At 46.0% G+C, this 20,355-nt stretch overlaps 1 protein-coding gene across 1 annotated transcript in view; it reads right to left on the minus strand.

Annotated features, from left to right (window-relative positions):
- Positions 1 to 20,355, minus strand: part of ASTN2 (astrotactin 2) — an 874,784-nt gene that overhangs the window by 33,466 nt on the left and 820,963 nt on the right. The gene's annotated exons all lie outside the window — the stretch shown is intronic.

Here is a 20,355-nt window from a genome sequence, read left to right on the forward strand (position 1 = left end):
ATGTACATATGAATACATATAAATGTCTGTCCCTGTGTGCGTGTGTGTGTGTGTGTGTGTGTGTGTGTGTGGAGTATGAGTAGAATGTGAGATATCTCATGTGCATTGCTTAGGAAAAGAATGGATCCTTTTTCCTACATTCAGCATTGGAAAGCTAGGGGAAAGAAAAGGTGGAGAAAAAGGAGGAAAAGGGATTATAGTTTTCACAAACTCAAAAACTTAGGAAAGTCAGTCCTTTTGTAGCTATTAAAACAGCTGTTTGGTCATTTTATAGTATTTCTGTAAACCAATGTGCACCTAAGCGCCTTGGCTGCAGCTACTAAAAAGCAGGTGTGGCCCAGAAGCCCTGTGCACACAGTCCCTGCCCATCAAGGGGCTCTCAATTTACTTGACTAGACTATACACACACACATACACACACAATTCATACATATGTATCGTCTTTGCCAATCATTGACTATATGTTATCTAATTTACTCCTTACCACAATCTTAAGTAGATCATATTATATGTATCTATGCTTACACATGAAGAAACAAAGTCTCAGAAAGATAAAATGAAATGCCTGAGTCAGCTGGTGGTAACTTCCAGAGTAGGATCCAATCCCAGAGCTGTCCTGACCTCAAGTCTGCATTCTTTGTAGGATACAGTATGCCCATCATGAATTAACATGTCAGTCTTAATCCAAAAGGCACTTATATATGATCTGAAGATAGCAGTTCTGTCTCCAATGCACATATTTTAATCAAACACCAATGCTTCCTGTCCTGAGTTCCTGCTGTCTTGTGACATTGTACTTTTGTTCCTGAATAAAAGCAAAGGATTCTTTCTGTTGCCATCTTAAAACAAACAAACAAACAAACAAAACAAAACAAAAGGCACTTATAATCCTACGTGAACAGATAAAACATGTCCCCAAGAACCAATGGTGAACAAGACAGGATAGAAAGTTAAGCACTGGTCGAACTAGTTCAGAGAAAAAGTAAGGGGGGTGGCAAATTTCTTCCTTAGGGGAAAGGAGAGAGCTATTACCTTCACCTGTTCAGGAAGGCAGAGCAGTAATAGAGGGCAAAGTTAAGTGGTACGAACAGTATGATTGAAAGATCAGTTCTCCACGCCAGGCTGCCAAATAAACAGGTCACGGATGACGAAAGCACACTAGACATGAATGGGCAGTACCTCAGTAGAACTCCCAACAGAGGGGGTAACCACTGAGGAGCTGGACGCGGCTGCCCAGAAAGCCCTGAGGGAAGCCTCGTCTGTGTCAGCCCTGAGCTCCAGAGAGAACTCCCACTGTTCTCACCAGGTGAGAAATAGCATCAGGACAGAGTCTTGTCAAGTAGCTTATTCAACCCTTTCACCTAAGGCTCAGAGAGGGCAATCAGCTTGTCCTAGGTCACATAGCGAGTTCAAAGCAAATCCAAGATTTGAACCCAGACCCCCTGTCTCCAAGGCAGGGTACTGTACTGACACTTAGCATAGTGAGCAGATTCACAGGGGAAACTACAAACAGGGCTGAGAGCAGGGTACCCTTCCCCAAAGGTGTCTCCCTGCCTCCATTCCACTTAGCAGGACCGGCCTGGTGGGTCCCCAGGCAGCCTTTATACTGGGCAGTTTTTACTCTGTTTTGATTTTATTTTTTTCCTCCTCTCACTCCGTTGATGCTTGCTCTCTGGGCCACACTGACCCATTCTCTGCTCGCTCATATGGCCCAACTCCCCCCTTCTTTGCGGCAGCCATTATGTCTGATAACTGTATGTCACGCACTGTGGGTACTACATGACTGATCCTGGTTTTCCCAAGAAAGGGGTTCTGCAAAGAAGGTGCCTCTCCCTCACCCACTACAGTAACAGGCTCAGAGCGGTGTCGTTCCTCTGGAAGGCTAAGTGCCCATTATATGGCAGAGAACAGGTCTGCATTCAAACCCAGGACTGACTGCCCCCACCACCAGGGCTGCGTCCTCCCCACCACCGTGTCCCTCTTTGTTCTCACCAGCGGGTCTGATCACTGCTGTGAACTTGGGCAACCTCACATAGCCTTTGTCTCGTATCTCAGAACCCCAGCCACCATCCGGCTCCCTTTGCCCATGAAGATAAGCCTCTTTGGTCGACTGGACACATCGGCCTTAGAAACCTTGAGCTACCAGAATAAGGGCAACGGGCTGGCTGGGCACAGTTGGGGCATCCGGCCCTGATAAGACCTCGCCACGGCTGGACAAGCTCTCAGAGACGTAAGACTTTGCGTAAGCACGAGATTAGAAGAATACATTATTAAAGTATTTATTTCTTTTCTTATAGGTATTGACATAAAAAGGGGGAAAAAGGGTTCCCAGGAGAGATAAGACCTAATGAGACTCTCTGCGCCTTGGTTTTAAAAATATGGCTATTATGGAAATTAAGTTAATATTATTAATAAATAATAAATAACAAAAACTGTGTCAGCTGCAACCAGCTGGATTTTCGGTTGGCTAGCGTATGAAATGAGAGATGCCACTGGAAATTAAAAAGGTTCTCTCCTTTTTAATTTCCAGTGGCATCTCTCATTAGAGAAGTGAGCAAATAAATAAACAAACATAAACTCACTCTGCTCTTTGGACCAGACTGATGACAAAGAGACAGTCATCTTCAAGTGGATCTTTAATTTTAATTTCTTTCAGGATAAAAGAAAGTACTCTGAAGCAAATGTGACACAGCCCTGGCAGGTATTAATCCTGCACGGTGGGCACACGGTGGCTTATGGCTTATTGTACTGGCTCCATACTTTCTGCATTTTATTTTCAGTTTTGTGATTAAAGCAAACAAATGAACACATCCCTGACACCTATCAATTTACACTTTGCAAAGCTTATTACGCAAATAACCTTGAAAGCAAGACAAAGCAGGCTTTATTGCCCACATTTTACATTCAGAGAATTTGATGTCTGCAGGGAGGGTGGGGAGGGAGCTCTTTAATCAAGGACAGACACATAGTGGCAGAGTGATAGAGCTGGCCCTTAATTCAACTTCTGGTTGAGGGCTCCTTGTGCTATATTCACCTTGACACTGAAGACACAACTGCTCCCTCTTGCAGAAAAATCTCTACAGGGTCTGGGTTGATCCAAGGACAGACACGGCACCAAGACACTTCTGAGTTCAGCGTCTCTGCTAGTCTACCCACCTTCCCATCACGCTGCTCTCCAACAATGAAACTTGATATCACTGGTCCAGTAAATGTTCCCTAAAGACTAGATACAAGGCTGGGACTCCTAGGTAGCTCTCTATAGCACCCGGCTTCACATTCACACCAGCCCATTCTCTCTGTGACCTTTATTGTCTAGTTCATCTTTGTGAGTTGGGATGCTGCACCTGAGTGGGTTTTTTCACCTTCCCACCTTCCTCAGATGGAACGCAGACTATGAGGGAAGGCAGTGCAATGCCGGTGGTTAAGGATCCAGGGTGTTAGTATTAGAAAGACCTGTATATGGGCCCTGTTCTGTGCTCCACCTCTACGGACCTCTATTTTCTCAACTCTGTAAAGGAGATAATAGAACTCTGAGGACAGCAGGGTTTTCCGGTTTTGTTTTGTTTTCAGTTTCGGTTGTTTCCTTTACCTAGCCTTTCTTACTCATTTTTCTGGAAGCATGGTGCCTGTGTCCACTTAGCAACAATTTTTCCACCTCTACTGTGATTTGAGTGGGACTGTCCATTTCATGTCCCTGACTCCCACCACAGAAATGGTGAGATAACCCAAGCAAAACAACCAGATTCCTTTCCTGGGGATTGATAGGGATCTCTTTCTAAGATCATAGGTCTAAAGGACCATCAAAGACTCTAGCTGCCAGGGTCATGAGGAAAACCCAACTCAAAAAGCAGCCAAACACACGGCAAACTTGAGACAGAGACACAAAGTCCATATCCTATTATCTGAACTCCTAGATTCCGCTGGGGCTGAAGCCAGCACATTTGTTGAATTTCCCAGTTACACAAGCAAATAAATTCCATTTTTTCCACAAGCAATTTTGATTTGAGTTTCTGTTACTTGCACTCATGAGTCCAGATTCTCCTATGTCCTTCTGAAATATCCTTTAGAAAGTTATTGTGAAGATAAAACAAGTTAATGTTTAGTCACACACTTAAAATAGTATCTGGTGCATTTCGAGTTGCCCAAGGTGGTGGGGAGGAGATTAATTAATAGGACTGTGGTGGACTCTCGTCCCAGAAGCGGGACTGCTCTTCTGCTTGGCTCTCCAGCTCAGCTTAGGAACCAGCAAATAAAATCCCTGCCACTTCTTGGTCACGTGACCTTGGCCAGCTCTCTCTCCGGGCTCTGGGAGAGACCCATACCTGTTTTCACGGGGCCAATTGCTTCTCCCTCAGAGTCTTAGTACCTAGGACATGAAGCCATAAGTGACACTGTCCTCATCTATCCTTTATTTGCTGAGCACGCCACTGGTATGCGAGCTCTCTGGGAGAAAGAAACTGTATCTCATCTCCCTTCAACCCCATCAGCCCCCACATGGTTGTGGCACCCATAAAGGATCTCTTGCTGTTTCAGAAACAGATGAGAGCCAAGTACTCTTAAAAATTAGAAAGGGAATAATGGGAACTTTTGCCAACTCACATAAGCTAATTTTTTTTTTTTTTTTTAAATCTTCCAGAGGATAGGTATAGCCCACAGTAGGTACTTGGGAAATATTTTCTGGTTGTCGACAGTACTGCTCTACCTTGGGCCAGCCTAAGAGGCAAGGGATTGAAGTAGAGTTCTTACCAATAAGCATCATGCAGGATAAATTTGTACATGTTCATGAGCTGTTTCTGGCTCATCCCTCGCCCTCCCATGTCCTGCTCATCTGACACGGTAGATTTCAACCACCCTCTTTCTTCCAATTCTGGCTACCACTAGACCTCACTGTCTCTCATTGAGGTCGTGGGAACAGCTTCCTTGTTGCTTCCTACAGTTCCCTCCAACTTCCAATCTATCGTCAGTATATCAGCCAGACGGATCTTTCTAAAGTGCAAATTAACAATGTCTATTGAGCATCTGGCTTAAAACCTTTAATGACTCCTTTACCCCTTAAGATAAAGTCCACACTTCTTGGCCTAGCAAGAGAGTCCCTTGCTCTTCAATAACTTTGTACATATGACTCCCTCTCCATGGAAAACCTTTCCCCTTCTCTGTTTTCATCTGCCTGATCCTATTTATCCTTTAAAGCTCAACTGAAATGAAATGTCACCCTTCCTGGCCAGCTTGCAGTGGACTGAGAGGCATCGCCTCCTCTGAGCTCTCTTATCACGGGCCACATTTTATCATGAGCTCCACGGCAGCAGGGACAATGTGCTGTTCATCTCTGGTCCCTAGAATATAGTACAGGTCCCTACAGAGATGCAGAGACTGTAAAATGAATGAACACCAGTGCTAATAGGGAAGATGCTACATTTGAACACACCCTTAAAGGCTAAGTGTGCACTGGATAAGTACAGAAAGTAATGTTCTGGCTGTCCAAAACGTCCTCTTTCTCCCTACCTTTTTCCATAGCTCATAATCAGTGTGATATTGTAGAACCAGTTCACCAATTTTAATTTCCCTGTGGTGTGGCAGTTTGTATACACATCTGGCTTCTCCCAGCAGAATAGGAAGCTATCCAGGGCAGACACTGTGCCCTCATTTCTGTGTGTGTCCCTTATAGGGCTGCACAGGAAGGAATACAGTGTACAGGCTCAGAGCGTGGGCTCTGAGATCAGAAAAGACCTGTTTTCTAACACTAGTTCTGGCATATATCCCCTTAGTGACTTAGTGGCATGCCCAATTTACTGAACCTCTGCAAGCCTTTATTTCTTTATGTCTAAAATAAGGGAGAAAAGTGTGTGCCTCATATAGCTATGATTAAATGCGATACTACATGCATTGATTTCTCCAATGAATATTCATTGAATGCTTTCTGCATGTGTGCAGTTGAGTGCACAGAAATAAACAAAACAAACACCAGCTTTACTCTCACAGACTGTCAAGTCTAATAGGGGACAGACATGATCACACACATAAATGTGTCATTTCAAAGTTTAATAATTGCAGTAAAGGAAAGGGGTAAGGAGGCGCAATTCAGATTACGGGTTGGGGGATGCCATTCTGAGGGAGCAACACTGAGGCTGAGGCTGAGAACTGAAGAACAAATAAGAGATGTAGATGTGCCAAAGCCCTCTAAGGGGTAAAGAGTGCGCGATCTGGCAGAGGCAGCACTCGTTACTGATGAGAAGCTTGGGCTCTGGAACCAGCCAGTATGAATTTAAATCCTGGCTCTGTTACTGACTAGTGCATGACTTTAGGCAAATTTCTTAACTTCTCTGGCCTTTGGTTATCTCATGTATAAAATGGGGATCATAAAATTCTGTCCTCACTGAGTTATTGAGAGGACTGGTCCAGGTAATTTATATAAAGCATTTAGAACAGCATCTGGCATATCAACAGCACTCTTTCACAGCCATCAGTATCATTAATTCTTCTTTGTTTCTTCCTCTGAAGTATGAACATGGATACTACTAGAAAGGAAGAGCCAAAGGTCTTGCCTGAAGAAGACATATCCATGCTAGGAAATGAAAAAGGATAGTGGGAAATGATGGGAGGTTGTCCAATAAAATATCAGGAACTCAGTTTGCCTAGCTGTAAATGGTATAATCCTTGCCTCTAGGGTCAGCACATTTTATGGTGCCAATGCACTCCTAAGACACCTCTAGGGGACTCCCTTTGGCCTGCATTGGTTAGCTGGATTTGGACAAGGTTACTGGGATTCCTGGAAAAAAGTATAATTCTAAGCCAGTGTATTATTTAAAAATTCACAGACTTAAAGCAAAAACAAACAAATAAAAAACTCCAGGGATTACCTCTGTGTTTTTTTTTTTTTTTAAGATGCTTTGGTTGATTTAATATCCATCTAGAAGCCAGCGAAATTGCTGTTTGTTTATTCTGTAGCTTCTGAGTGTCTTCCTTGCCTGTGTGCGTTCTCTCCTCTCCATCACAGGCCATAGGTATGGTTAATAAATATCTATCTATGTCTTAAGCTATGACACACATGTCTCTCCCAGGAGAGAGTTCTGGGGGCAGGCCTGTGATAAGGATGAGAGGGCTAGATACAGTCCTGGGAGTCAGGCAGGGAGCTAACCCAAGCACCGCCCTCTGCACAAGTCAGACAGCCCCCTGGCCTTCCTTGCTTGTTTGAATCTGTGTTTCCCAGAAAGAAATAGTAACTTCTCCTTTTTCTGGCAGGGGTGCCTGATGAAACTCCCTGAAAACAGGGCCTCTCCCTCCCCTTCACGCTGGCCTCACACATGCTAATGCAAATGAGTCCTGACCCAGCCAGGGGTCTGCGGGAAAGCTGCCAGGAGCTTTAGAACAAACATGAAAAGAATGTTATTTCATTTCTGGCATCCTGGGGAAAGAGGGACCCAGAGAGGGAAGTTGGGCAGTTAGGGGGTGGAGGGAGAGGGACAATGAATATGAATGCTTACTGCAATAAGACTGAAGCAAAAGGAAAGGATGAGAGGAAATTAATATAAATGTCTCTCAGGTGCCAAGAATTGACATATAGAATAATTTTTTTTTAATTTGACAGACACGTTTTGAAGTAGAATTTCTTACTCCCATTTTCTGGATGCAGAAAGAGGCTTGGTCTCAAAAGCTAGACATAGTTTTTTCAAAGGTTACCAGACTATGAAAGGGTAGAGTCAAGATTTAAACCTAGATTTTAAAGTTCTGAATTCCGTGCTATATCTTCTCAACGAGGCTGGCTTGTTGGCTGTTCTTTGATAGATTCCCAAAGAACACTGTGAGTACAACAAGCCTACATCCTATGCCTCTCTTTATCCACTTCTTCCTCTCATCTCTTTCTGCCACAATTCTAACTCCGGATTCCTCACCTCTTACCAGGACTCCTATAACAGCTCTCTAAGTCTCCCGAATCTAACCCACACTCCATAGAGATCATTCTAAAGCCCAAATGTGGCCTTCTCACTGCTGCTCAGAACCAATCATTGGTTCCTTCATCTGCATTACGAGGCCTTACAAGTTCTGGCCCTCCAACCTCATACAGTATAAATCTCAGCCATCCTGAAACTTCTGCTCTTCCCTTATGTGTCCCTTCAATTTCCCCCTTCTTGTCTTTATTTTGGCTATTCCCTCTGCCTCAGATGCCTTAACTTTCCTAATTCTAAATGGCCAATGCTATCCATTCTTTCAGACTCAACTCAAATGTGCCTCCCCTGAGGTACACTGCCTGTTAGAGATCACAGCCTCCTCCGAATTTTCTTGCCTTTAGTAAGGGTAAATCACCCTCCACCCCAGAGTAATTATCTGCTTACAAATTTGTCTCCAACACTGGACACAGCTCTTTCAATCTGAGCCATAAGAGTTCCAATTTTAGTCACTCTACTGCCTATAAGAGGAATGCATAAGAACATACAAGTGTAGACTCTGGAGCCAGGCATCTTGTATTAGACTCATGACTCTGCCATTTACCAACTAGGTGACCTTGAACAAGACACTCAGCCTTTCAGTGTTAGTTTTCTTATATATAAAACAAGGATACTATAGTACCTGCCTCAGAGGGTGCCATATTGTGAAGGATCGAAGAGTTTGTGTGGCAGGTAGTCAGAACTTGATAACTGGTTGATGAAGACAGTGACTAGGAGGCAGGGGCCATGTGACTGCTATGATACTGGCTAATAGCCATAGATGTTTATATGAAGTATGGACTCCAGCCATTCAACCTGTAGTACCTATTACTGACCTTTGGTGTTGGCTGAATTGAGTACCTACCAAATGTTAGGCCATATGTTAGGGACTCACAGAGTCCTAAAGCACGGTTTCTAAAACATGTTCTACTCTTGGATCACTGACAATCTTAGTTCCTGATCATCATGAGAACAGTATTTGGGATGGGTTCAAGGAACAGTAGAAGAAAAAAAGAAAAAGGGAAGGCATCTCTTGTTATGTCAGATATTTGATGAAAATGATCCCCAATTTTGTCACATCATATGTCCAAAGGGCTCCTGGAAGTGGCTCAGAGAGAACAGAAAAATGTGAGCAACTTCACAGTGGGCAGGACAATTGGCTGATCATGGGTCCCCTTTATGGTCATCCTTGAGGAAGACCTACTAAAGAAACGTCTTGTGTGTACTTGGTATGTGCTTGGTATGTCTTGTGTGCTGAACATCTACGGCTGGGAGCTTGGCATGTATTAACCATTCTATACTTGCTTTACCATGAAACTAATGTAGGAAGTAGAAACACTCTCACCTTGCAGATGTGGAAATTGAGAGCCAGGAAAAATAAGTATCTTGTACAGCCAGAAACTGTCTGATATTTGAACTCACCCTAGGGCAATCTGACTCCAAACCCCATGCCCCTAGCCTCTCATACACCCAATATGATCGGGGTACACATGTGCTTGGATCCAGGACAAGAAAGCAGCAGGTGGCCTGTATGGTCTGTATGGTAGTTAAGAGCCCTCATCCAGCCCAGCTCTGACACTGATTCTCTAAGTGACAGAGTGCAGGTTCGTGCCTTCCCTGAACTTCAGTTTCTCCCATAAAGAGAGAAGGTTCAGGTCAATGATTTCCGAGGCCTCAAGCTCTATTATGCTGTATTTCAAGTGTGAAAGTATCGCGGGGTTGTTGGTAAATGGGAGAGTCTGTCCTTGAGGGAAAGGAGAACAGAATAGAAAGGAAAATGTCAATAATCTGGATTCTGTCTTGCTTCTGAATTTCCACGCATCATTCATGATGATCCCCTGTGGTCTGCTAATACCTTTTCAGCGATGACCCTCAAGACTGCTCACAGCAACAGCCTCCATAGATGGAGGTGGGAGTGAGGGGGCAGGTGGCCACTTAGCACGAAGTGATGGACCCACAGCCAAGATAACAGGAGCAGGGACAAGTTAGGAAGCCTGGCCTCTAGCCTGAGCCCATTCCTACCTCTAGGAGTTCTTCGAGCCTTAGAAATCAGAGAAGGAAGGGACTTCTCCATTCAATCCCTTCATTGTAACAAGAAAGAAACTGAAGTTCAGAAAGAGGAAGCTCTTTGCCTATGGTCTCTCGTGGATGGGCAGCAAAGCTGGGCACAGAACCCGGAGTGGCTTGTGACCCCATCCCAGGAATCTCTCACCATGTTGAGCTGTCTCTGTGCTTCCCCTGCAACAAGGCAACCCTAAGGTAGAAGGTCGGGGTCGAGACTCATTGGAAAGAACACTGCATCAGGTGTTGGGACCACTATATGTTAATCCTTGCTCTGCTCTGAATGAGAAGCCTAGGGGTCATCTCTCAGGGCCTCAGCTTCCACATGTATACACTGGAAGAGCTGACCTAGATTAGTAATTCTGAATTAACCTGCAGGCTAATTGTAACTTACAAAATTGGTCTATGTGACCAATTTTAAATTGGTTGCCAGCAAGTACTAATTAAGAGATTTCACTTAAACCCCTAGATTTATGGCTTGGAATATTTTTCAACACTGGGTCTATACTCTCACATAGTAATAATCAGCTGGAACTGAGTATTCTCTACTCCACTTATAGTTTACCATGGTCCCCACTGTTCCCTATCATAACCATCTGGCCATTGTTGACCCATTGACGTCACTTGCAAGTTCCTCCTTATAAAGCCCAGCTGAGAGTTCACCCTGTCTCCCTTAGCCCCCTGCTACCCTGCACATAGGGCTTTCACTGTCCTCTGAGATTACCACCCCACTGATGGCCAGCATCAGAATGTTTTCTGATAGTGACCTAGCAAAACTCCAACCTCTGCCTGTCTTTCCACGTAGTAGATACCAGTAACTACACTGGATTTAGGGACCAATCTAATCCGGTGTAATCTCATCTTGATCCTTAACTCATTACATTTACAAAGATTTTATTTCCCAAATAAGGGCATAATCTGAGGTTTGGGGTAGATATGGACTTAGGTGCGGGGGGGGGGGGGTGTCATCACTATTCAATGCAGTACAACCCCTCCAATTATTTCCTCAGGAAGATTTTGCAATTGATTTGCAAAGGGGGCCTGCAGTAGACCTGGCTGGGTTCGTGGCCCTTCCCCAGAGTTCTCACAGCCCCTGGGCTTTCCCATCAGAACACGAAGCGAAGCACCACGGACCTGTCTGGTCTCTTCTGCTTCCCCACCATAACTGTGAGCTCTGTGAGAGCAGAGACCTTGCTTGGCTTGCTTAGTTCTGCATCCCATGTACCCAGCTTAGGGAGGCTCACTGTAGATGCCCCACAAATATGTCCTTTTTCCAGAGCACTTTGCACTGCAGTCAGTTAGTAAGGATAAGAAAAGCTATCCTTGGATGTTCCCAGAACTGAGCTGAGCCCATGTTGCTCCACTCCGACCCAGCATATGCCCTTCTCAGGGCACCACTCACTGGATCCCCAAATGTATGAGGACCCCACCCTTCCCCTTTACCTATGCCAAATGGCTTCCCTAATAATCAAGTCAACCCAGCTCCTTCCACACCATGCTCAGAGTAGTCCCCACAAAACACAGGTTTAAATATAACCTGCCCCTCCTCAAGATTTTCTTTGCTCCCCATTGCCTGCAGGATAAAGTCCAGCTTCTCTGCCCAGCATTCAAGGCCTAGCTTTCCAGCATGGCCTCAGCCCCCACCCATCCACCATCCATGAGTTCACAAGAGCAGCCTGTGCCCTGTCCCTCCAGAATCTGGCCAGTGTCCCATTCCTGGATGAAATCTTGATGCAGTTTGAGGAAAGAAACAGCCTGCCTGAGAGTCCCCAGCAGGTTTTAGGAGCCTCACTGTCTGTCAGCTGAAAAACAGCTTTATTTTTCCTCTACGAGTCTCTCTTGGCTTGAGACACATGGCTGTATATGCTTCTGGCTGAGGACAGCTCTTCCCCTCTCTGGGGCCCCAACTGTGCACTTTGGAGAGGTCAGCATGACCTGATGCTAGAGGGAATTGAGTCTTGAGTCGCAAGGCTATCTCTCTCCCTACCCACAACCCTGTCTCCCAACCAACTGGACAAGGTGCCACAACCTGGGAGAGTTCACATTCCATTCAGGTTTGGGGGCATCGGAAGCCCCCGGCCCCTGGTTAGCTCTGGGACCCTTGGCCACAACTTGGCTGTTTGCTCCAGAGTCACACAGTAGACCCAGGCCCTTGTACTTAGGGTGGGTGCCGTGCGGAATGCACAGAAGGATGAAAGAATAGAGATCTTGGGATTGGGACAGAGACTGAGAAGTGGTAAGTAAAGAAAGAGACAAGACATGCATATACAGAGACAGCAAAAAGAGAAGGACACACAGACAAAAATAATAGATGCGAAGTCAGAGTGACGCCAAGACAGAGAGAGAACAAGAAAGTGAGAGGGGGAAAAAAAGGGAGGGAAAACAAGAGTCAAGCAATAAAGAAATGGACAAAGGGGAAAGGAAAGAAGAGATGTTTGAAAAAAGGGAGGGGACACGGAGAAAAGGAGGGAGGGAGGAAGATGGAAGAAAGGAAAGGGAGGGAGGGGGAAGAAAGAGGGAGAAAAGGCAGGGAGAGGGAGAAGGGAAGTGGGAGGGAGGAAGGAGAGGGAAGGGGGAGAAAAGGCAGAGAAAAAGAGGGAGAAGGTAAATGGCAGGAGGAAGGAAAGGGGGAAGGGAAGGAGGGAAGGAGAGAGGAAGGGAAGGGAGGAAAGAGGAAGGGAAGGGAAGGGAAGGGAAGGGAGGAGAGGGGAAGGGAAGGGAGGAGAGGGGAAGGGAAGGGAGGAGAGAGGAAGGGAAGGGAGGAGGGAGGAAAAGTGGGAGAAAAGGCAGAGAAAGAGAAAGAAAAGGAGAAGGGAAGTGGTGGGGGGAGGGAGAGAAGGAGACTGAAGAGAAGAAGAAAGGGCTGAGGAAGTTTCACACTGGGAAGAAAAAGTCAGTATGGAGTGGGGCAAGGCCTGTCTTGGCTTCTTTCCCTGGTGTTTCCTGGATCAACCCTGGGCCTCAGCCTCCATTCACACTGGTCCAGAGGCTGTGGCCCAGGGCCCTGGTCAGCATGGAAGGCTTCTTTGGTGCCTATCTCTTTTCTCCCAAATGCTGAAAGTCCCCTCAGAAGTTGGGCCCTGTCACGTTGGGGACTTGGGTCCAGAGGCCCACTAAACAGATGGGTTCACTGAAACTGAAAGGTGGGAGAAGTATGGGGCCTGAAGCTGAATGAAGCTCTTCCGCCTGGACTCGAACTCTCCCCTCTCCAATCAACAGGGGCTTGAGTCCCTCTCCTCTCCTCCGTTCTCTCTTGAGGTGCACAGCCTGCAAATTCATGAACTGGTCCTTTGGGTCGGCCTCATTCAATCCCTCTCCTATAAGTGAAGAACCGGAGGCCTCCAGAGGGGAAAATCCTTGCCACGGCCCCAGCTGCTTCGAGCCAGAAGCAAGATGACCCTCAGGTCTCTCGCCTCCCATCATCTGGGCAAGCACTTTTGGAAGCCAGCCTTAGAGGGCTCCTGATGACTTTCATGCTGTTTCCAGTAAAGTCTGTGCTGATTCTTGGCACGAAGAGAGGAAATGAAGAGGGTAGGGTAGGAATGTAAATAAAGGGGAACTTTGGGATTTCATCTAATATATAATTATAGTATCCATGGCGGTGGCCTTGGCTGCTTTTCTGATGTACTGCCCAGGCTGTGCCCGGGCAGAGGTGGTGTCTGGGGGCGAAGGGGGCCCAGAAATGCTCCATCCAAGGCTCCAGTCCCCCTGGGCTTTTGTAATAGCATCGCTGGGCCAAAAAGCGTGGACTTGTTTGCAGAAACACATGGCAATCTGGAGACACTGAGAAACAACTCAGCACATGAGAGCTGGAGATCCTGGGTGTCGCAAAAATGGCATTGGGAGTACGTTGCTAGGAGAAGCAGAGGTCCTCGTACTGACTCTGAGCTCAGTCGTTGGCATGGCAGGGCCAGGACTGCAGGAGGAAGTATGGAATTGAGTGGTAGTGGACAGGTATCTCTTGGTGTCAAGACTGAAAAATCTGTTTTCCATACTGTTTCCAACTCATCTGGGCCCACGTGGCTCTTTGCACAAAAGACCCCTCTAAACATATTCTACCCCCTGACCCTCACCATCTCTACACTGTATCATTCTTCTTGCCAACCAATGTGGTATTTTGAGTTCAGGCTCTGGAAATAAATTAGCTGAGTTCAAAGCTTGATTTCTCCTCTTACAAGCTTTGAGGTTTTGGTCACGTTATCTAAACTCTCTGTGCCTTAGCAGGCTAATCTGTTGGATAAGAAGAACAGTAATGGCTTTAGAGAGTAGGTTTGAGGATTAAATTAGATAAGGTAGGTAGGTAGGTAGGTAGCCAGGCAGACAGACAAATCTCCAGGTAGATATAGAGATACGGAGATTTGGTACTAGACCGCAGCCTGGCACACGGTGGGGGTCATCTAAATATTTGGTACGAAAGGGAGTTAGAGGTTGTGAATGCGTGAAGGGGAAAACTCAGTGTCTCCAGATTGAGGCACTGACTTGGAAATTTCTTCAAATCGTTCAACAACTATTTACTGGATTCTTTACTGGTGTCAGTCACTGTTCTAGGTACCAGGGGTATGGGATAAAAAGGCAGACACAGATGCTGCTCTATGCAGCTGACAGGTGAGAAAAGACAGACAACAAACAAGCGACCAGATACCAAGTCATTACAGCTTTAGTGAGTAGCATGGCTTTGTGTGTCTCTATGTGTGGCAGGCAGGATTTACTGCAGATAATGTGGTCAAGGAAGGCCTTTTTCGGGAGACGAAGTGACACGTAATTCAACACGTGAAGGAGAACAAGGAGCCATCATGGGAACAGTGACGGGCAAATCCCGGAGAAGTCCATCCTGGGGAAAGGGAAGAAGCAGAGGCCTTGAGGAAGGAAAAAAGCGCTACATCCTAGCAAGAGTGCGTGGGGATGATGAGTAAAGGGCCAGTGTCCGAGAAAAAGACTTACTTTGCTCTCCCACTGGAATGCCGTGAACAGGAAGGTGTCAAAGTGGCAACCCCAGGCCGGATTGCTTGGGTGAAGACTGCTACCCCAGAGCGTAATGGCCAGGCTCCTCCACCTCCAGTCAAGCACGGACAGTGAGCTAGACACAGTCTTGTGCTCTTTACGTGTTTCAGTCCATCGAATCCTCACGATCCTATGAAAAGGGTCCTATCGTGATTCCATTTTACAGGTGAAAAATTGTAACTCAGGGAGGTTAAGAGATTTGCCCAAGGCCACCTACCCACCTGAGGGGAGGGGTTGGAGTGGAGGCGAAGACTTCCTTCTGTCTGATCTAATTTTAAGGCCTAATTTTAAACTGTGTATGTGAGGTGGTGGGTGGGAAGGGGCAAGTGGATTCGCGACGTCTCTACCGCCTTCCCCGCTGCTGACCTCTGGCGACGGAGTCATCAAGGAAGCCTGACATGAGCACATGATGACCTTGTGAAAAATTCAAAGCGCTTCCTCATCTACCACTCATTTTAATCTTTGTGACCACATGGGGAGGTAGAACTAATTATCTCCACTTTCTGGATCAATCAGCTCCATTTCACGGATGAGAAAGATGAGTGTGAAGCACCTTCCCTGGGGGTCTGCAGGCCGCAGGCTGGGTCCATCCCCAGCGTGCTTTCCATGACAAACAGGGCTGCCGTTAGTGCGAAAGCCCTCTTGCACTCATATTCTGACAGGTCCATTTGTGTGATGCACAAGGACAGGGATAGCACGTGGGGCGAGGGCAGAGGAGGGTGCGTGTTAGAGGCAGCCTGGGTACAAATGTCAGCTCTCTTTCTCCTTTCATGTAATTTTGGGCAAAATGTTTACCCCTTTAAGCTCCAGTTTTCCCATCAATGAAACAGGAGGTGATGACGATGATGATGGTGATACCAGATCCACAGGATTATGGCAAGGATTAAACGAGATAGCACACCCAACATCATCCTTAGCATGGTTCCTGGCACACAGGGAGTGCTCAGTCAACTATTACTCTCCCTGCTACTGCTATTATCCAGGAAGTACCAGAGGCACCGAGAATCAGGACTTTGGTGCAGTCTTAATCCCCACCTCAGAGGTGCGCAATTCTCATAGCACAGAGTTTAACCTTTCCATTTCACAGATGAGAACATCAAGGCAGAGGCGGAAGAACTGGCTCTGGGTCCCACTGGGAGTGAGTGTGGGAACTGCTGTCTGACTCCTGACCTCAGGCTTTTTCTTCACAATGCTTTCCCTTCTCTAGAGCCCTAGTTTTCCTTTTACTCCTCTCCTCCAACTCCACCCATCCCTGCTAAGAAGGAACCCCTCTCCTCCCCCAAGCCTCTGGCCCCACCATGGATGTTGGCATGTGGTTGTAGTACCCAGGCTCCCTTGGCATTCTTTTCAGAGAGCTGAGGCCAGGGAGGTGAAGGACGGGCCTGGGGCAAGCCTCTGAATGTGTGGGAATGAGTCCCCCTCCCCGGGAATTGGGCCTGGCTGCCACTGCATGTTTGCTCAGGACCCTTTGGCAGTCATCCATGGTTTGAGAAAGGCAAAGCAGCCAAGACAAGACAGAGGCTAATTACCTTGGGTAATAGGAAATTGAGGAGTGGTGACAAGAAGGGTATCTAGGCCTCTAGCCAGGCAAGGGCAGGGAAGACCATGGATGCCTAGCCCAGCCTGACCCATCCACTGTGAGTGGAGATTCCTTCTCAGGGTCACTCTCCAGTTCCAACAACCCAAGGGTGCAGGAGTTGGCCACACTGTCAGACCTTCTGGAGACCCTCTCCTCTGCTTCTCTTTGTTTGTTTTCATTCAAAAGCAAAACAAATGAAACAAACAAGGAAATTCAATTTAGACAGGGCCCAAATGCTGAGGTTTCTGTTTTGTTACACCAGGGTGAGCTTAGGACAGAAAATCAGCCTTGACTTTCCCTCCCCCAATTGGTCTCAACCCAGTGGTGCTTTGTAAAACTACATGGATAAAGGGGCTGCAAAAGTAATTTGCCTTCCTTGGTGGAGTGAAGAAAGGGAGTAGAGATTCAGAGAGAGAGAGAGAGAGAGAAAGAATGAGAGAGGCGGAGAGAGAGAGAGATGAAGAGAGAGAGAGACGAAGAGAGAGGAACCCACACTCAAATAAGAAACAGGACAGAGAAACTGAGGTACACACACAACAACAGAAGAGAATAACAAAGAGAAAGGCAAAGTCAGAATGACTGGGAGAATGGCAGATAGACACAGACAGCAAGCTATGAAGAATAGACTTACACAGAGAATGAATGAAAGGCAGGAGAGATGAACAGAGAGACACAAGGAGGCACAGTGGGGTAAAAACAAGTGAGAGAGGCAGAAAAGCAGGAAGGACAGGAGCCCAGGAGGAGAAGAAGGGAGAGAAAGAATGAGAAGAAATCTCGTGGCAAAAGTATGCATTCTCTGAACTCTCAAGCTGGGGTGGATCTAACACACCTTCACTTTGAAGGTGCCAGAACTGCAGAACAAGAAGGGGACATGAACGTTTAGCCCAAGGTCCCAGAGATGGAAGTGGTGGTAGTGAGATGTGAATGCAGACTTCCTGCCTGAGAGACTGGCCCTCTCCACCTGAATCCTATTATATCTCTGGCAGGGTGGATGAGAGATTTGGTGCCCTGTGCTTAATTAAAACTCAGGGGTGTGGGCTCATGCTCTCTTTTCATTCTATTTCATTCCCAAAGGATCCTGGGCCAGTAGCACCTCAACTTGCTCCATAGGAAATGGCTCTCCCTTGGTTGTCCTTGGAAGAGACACAGATACCAAGTGATGGAGTCAAGAAGAACAAAGCAGTAACTATATGCAAGGCATTCTGGTCAACCCCTGTCTGTGGAGTTTGTCACTTACTGCTCTTCCTTTTAACCCCGTGATATGAGAACAATTACCAGCTCCCTATTTCCAGAGGAAGACACTGTTGCATCGAGCAGTGAGAAATGACTTTCCCCAGGGCAGGTCATGAGTAGAGGGCGGAATCAGGATTTGAACCCAGTTTAGTCTGTCCCCAAAGCCCATGCTCTTCCTACTTCCATACACAGCCTTTTGGACCCAAGAGTAAGAAAACTGATTTTGGTAAGGAATGAGCAAGCAGAAAATAAGAAGCCCCAAGAACTGACAATGGAACTATTTTAAAACTCACGACCGTGTTGGTCAGACTTCATGGAAGGAGAGTCACCAATAGGATGAGAGATGGGTCCAAACCACACCCTGGGATCCTTGTTGAAGCAGCCCAGATTCCACAGCCATTTAATAAAATCAGTTTTGAAAATAAAAGAAAGAAGTGTTCAGAGTTAGGAATGACAAACTCATGACAAATACATTTCCAGGACAGAAGAAGAAAGGATGGTCCCACTTAACGACATGGCAAGGGGGTCATGGGTGTTAAGCAGTAAGGGAAAGAAGAAGTGAGGGAAAACCACCATCATCTTGAAAGGATTCGACTGATTTGTCAGCTTTCAGGGTTAATTGCTTTTGGGGTTCCATAAGACATTTCATTGCTCTCTACATAACAGGCCTGTAGGATTCCAGACTGCCTAATGCCCGGACTCTACAATGTCACCCAGAGACAGGGTTACTACTTGTTTCTCACTGGATAGGAACCACCTTCCAGGGCTCTGGCCCTCTCTGCTAGATGTTGTCCCAGTAGTTGGTGAATGGACGGGGAGGGGATTAAAATTAACCATTAGCCCAACAAGGACAACAAGAACAACAGTGATAACAGCTAACACTTCTTACGCTCTTACTGGGAACTCATCACCAAGTGGAGAGCTTTTGTGCACTAGCTTATCAAATCCACTTCAGGTCCCAGTGCATCAGACATTGTTATTATCTACATTTTCACAGAGGAGGACATGGAAGCTCAGAAGGTTGACAGGCTCACTAGGTGTCACACAGCTGGTAAGTGCAGGGGAGAGATGTGAACCCAGATCTGTCTGCCTCCAGTCTATGTGCTTAATGAGGGACAAAGGGACCAGAAGCCAGTCATCATGAAGTCTTTCAAAAATGTTACTTTCTTCACATAATCACAGTTTTCAGAGTTGGAAAAGGCCTCAGAGCTCTTAATCTAGTCACATACATTTGATAGATGCGGTGGTCCTGGACACCCAGAGGTTGGTGTCAGCACTTGTTGATTAAGAGGCAGTGGAGTCATGCTCTCAAGATCTGGATCCCAGGTCAGCAGTTAAGGCTTGAGGCAAATGCTACTTCCTCTGGCAGATTTGCCAAGATGTCCCAGCAGAAGAGATTTGATAGCCTATTGTATTTTGGGGATTCCATTTCCAGAGCTCTCACTGTCCCCAGTTGATTCTGCTATTCTGTACAAAGTAAAACTTGGATCCCAACATCTACAAGATAGTCAGTGGCAGAGCCAGGGTCAGAGGCCCACTCTCTAGCTTATAGGGATATTCCTGAATTTGGTGCATGAATGTGTTGGATGTTACCAATGAGCCTGAATATGTTGGATATTCTAAAGTATGCCATGGTCTTTAGAAAAGTCATGGCCTTCCAGAGGAAGTGGGGATGGGATATGGTTTGGAGGTGAAAGAGATTCACATTGTGAAGGGGTTAATACTTACTGAGCACATACATACTGTGCTGGGGTGTTTTTTGTTTAATTCTCATGTGCCTCTGCAAAATAGATTTTATTATTACTGTTGTACTGAGGCTTATAGAGGTAAAGGATGACATAACTAAAAATGTCAAAGCCAGATCGGAATTCACGGTCTGTGGCCTTTCATACCATCATTAAGTTCTAAGTTATTTGAGAATAGAACCCTTGTCATAGTCACATTCATACCTGCATTTCTTAGCTCAGTACCAAGTCATAGGAACTCTTCAGAAAATGTCTGCTGAATAAGTAAATGAGTTATGAGTGAATGAATGAATACATAAAAATGGAATGAATGAAAGAAGTGATGAATAAATAAGTGAATGAATGGTGGAGTATAAGAGAGGAAGAACAGATATATGGATGAATGAGATAGATGGATGCAGAAAGGGAAGAAGGGGGGGAGAAATGGATGGAAGGAGGGATGGGTTAATGATTGGGTAAAGGATGGATAAATGCATGGATCACTGAGTAAATAAAAGAAAAACATAACTGAGTTCAATAATTTGTGGATAATGCCCTCCTTGTTAATAACTTCAGCTTTCTAGGCTAAGGGAGGTGCCCTATAGTTTTGTAACTAGGGTACATGAAGAAAGCTTGTCTCTAGAACTCTATATTATAGCTTTTGATGGATGCATCTCAATGTGGCAAATGCTCACTGAGGGGAGAACAAAAGAAAAACGAGCCCCTTTTCTAAGATTAACAGATGAGCCTCAGAATGACTTCCTTTTGTATCACTAGAAGTTTGGATGCAGTAACTCTAATATATTTTGTGAAGGAGTGATAATGGCACTATTTC

The sequence above is a fragment of the Panthera leo genome, chromosome D4, assembly GCF_018350215.1.
Source record: "Panthera leo isolate Ple1 chromosome D4, P.leo_Ple1_pat1.1, whole genome shotgun sequence".
NCBI classification, from domain to species: domain Eukaryota; kingdom Metazoa; phylum Chordata; class Mammalia; order Carnivora; family Felidae; genus Panthera; species Panthera leo.